A 2,822-nucleotide genomic window follows, 5' to 3' on the forward strand; every position below is an offset into this window, starting at 1 on the left:
GTGCTAAGCACTGGGAATACAAAGGCAGAAATAAAAAATTTTGCTTTTAAGGAACTTATATTCTGTTTCAGGGATATAATATGTACATAGATTAGTAAATGCAAATTAATTTCATAAGAGAGAAAATACCAATAGCTGGAGGGATCAAGAAAAGCTTTGAGTAGGTAGTTGTACCTGAACTGAGATTTGAAGGAAGCTAGGGATAGTAATGGTAGGGGTATGGCTGACTTGTATTTTAGGCATGTGACAGTCTGAGGAAAAGCATGGAGGGAGAAGAAAGAACGTTGTTTCCAGCTAGCAAGCCAATTTTGCTGGAAAGTAAAGTATCCAAAGAAGTATAAATTGAAATGTCCAGAAAGGGAGGCGTAAGCTAGATTGTGGAGGGCTTTAAATGCCAAGTTGAGGAGTTTGTGTTTTACCCTAGAAGCAATAGAGAGCCAGTGAAGATTTTTGAGCAGGGGAATCACATGGTCAGACTTATGCTTTAGGAATATTAATTGGCAGCTCTGTGAATGATGGACCAGAAAAGGGAAAGCATGTAGGCAAGGAGGCTATTGCAATAGTTTAAATGAGAAATGAGAAATGCTTGGAGACTGACTCTCTCCCTCCCTCTCTCTCTGTATGTATGTATGTAAAAGGAGACAAATATGAGAAAGATAGTGATGGTTGAATAGACAAATTTAGCAATTGATTGGATTTGGAGAATGAGGGTGAGGAAAGATTGAAGGATTAGTCAAAAGTTCAGAAACTGGGGCAGTGGAAGGATGGTGGTACTTTCACCAAAAATAGGGAAACAAAAAACCCCCCAAAATAGGGAAATTTGGAAAAGGAGAGAATTGAGGGGAAAGATAATAAGTTCTGCTTTTGACATGCTGAGTTTGGGATGACAATGGGAAATTCATGTGATCTCATTTACAAAATATATGAAGATTTGATTCAAATGTATAAGAACAAGAACAATTCCCCAATAAATAAATGGTACATGAACAGGTAGGTTTTTAAAGGAAGGAAAGTAAGCTATCAACAGCTATATCTAACAATTCTCCAAATCACTAATCATGAGAGAAATGTAATTTAAAACAACTCTTTGTTTCTACCTCATAGTGATCAGCTCAGCTAAAATGACAAGTACCAGTTCTCCAGAGCAGTGCAGTCTTCCTTTCAGTTTAATTCTAGACCCACTTCCTTGTCCATCCATAGAACCTAACACAGACCAGCTTTATTTATTGGGTCCCAATCCTGTTGTCTGTGTTACTACCATTTGCCTATTCTCCCAGATTTGTACCTTTGGAACACAGCCTTGAATAACATATCAGAGCAAAACAAAATCTGGACAATAAGCATTCTTTGTTTTCTTTTTTGTAGGCACTTGATAAAGTTTGACTTAAAATTGAGTATTCCTTTCAAGAACTTTACACAATAATAACAACAATAACAAAGAAATTAAAGGTGAGATTTATAAAATTGCATGTAAAAAAACCATTGAATTAATAAATAAAACTAGGAGCTGGTTTTAGAAAAAGAACAATAAATAAACCATCAGTTAATATGATTTTAAAAAGACAGAGAAGAAAACCAAATCACCAGTATCAGAAAATGAAAAGAGTAAATACACCACTAATGAAGATGAAATTAAAGCAATTATTAATAATTTTGCCCAATTATATGCCAATAAATTTAACAATTTAATAAAATGGAATACTTACAAAAATATAAACTGCCCACATCAGCAAAAGAGGAAATAGAATATTTAAATAAACTTATTTTAGAAAAAGAAATTGAATAGGCCATAAACGAGTTTCCTAAGAAAAAAGCATCAGGACCAGAAGGATTTACAAATAAATTCTACCAAACATTTGAAGATCAACTAATTCCAATGTTAAATAAATTATTTGGAATAATAGGCAAAGAAAGAGTCCTACCAAACTCCTTTTATGGAATAAATATGGTGCTGATACCTAAACCAGGAAAAGCAGAAACAGAGAAAGAATCATTATAGATCAATTTTACTAATATTGATGCAAAAATCCTAAATAAAATACAAGCTAAGAGACTATGGCAATATATCACAAAAAGTATACATTATGACCAAATGGGATTTATACCAGGAATGCAAGGCTGGTTCAGTATGTGGAAAACTATTAACACAATTGATGATATCAATAACAAAAACACAAAAATCATATGATTACATCAATAGATGTAGAAAAAGCTTTTGACAAAATACAACACATTCTTATTAAAAACACTGAAAAGCATAGATATAAATAGATTTTTCCTTAAAATGGTAAGAAACATCTACCTAAAACCATCAGCAAGCATTATCTATAACAAGGATAAGCTAGAATCCTTCTTAATAAAATCAGGAGTGAAATAAAGATGCCTGTTATCACCAATATCATTCAATATTGCACTAGAAATACTAGAAATAGCAATAAGAAAAGAAAAAGATATCAAAGGAATCAGAATGGGAGATGAGGAAAGAAAACTTTCTCTTATTGCAAAGGATATGGTGATATACTTTGAAAATCCTAGTGATGCAACTAAAACATTAGTTGAAACAATGAATAGTTTTAGCAAAGTAGCAGGATGTAAAATAAACTCACATAAATCATCAGCATTTCTGTATATCACCAACAATGCCCAGCAAGAAGAGATAGTAAGAGAGATTTAATTTAAAATAGCCATAGACAACATAAAACACCTAGGAGTATACCTGCCAAGACAAACTCAGTAACTACATGAATATAATTATAAAATATTTTTATACAAATAAAGTCAGATTTAAATAATTGAAGCAATATTAATTGTTCATGAATGGG

Source organism: Phascolarctos cinereus, unplaced genomic scaffold, assembly GCF_003287225.1.
Source record: "Phascolarctos cinereus isolate Bilbo 61053 unplaced genomic scaffold, phaCin_HiC Scaffold_5;HRSCAF=322, whole genome shotgun sequence".
Taxonomy (NCBI): domain Eukaryota; kingdom Metazoa; phylum Chordata; class Mammalia; order Diprotodontia; family Phascolarctidae; genus Phascolarctos; species Phascolarctos cinereus.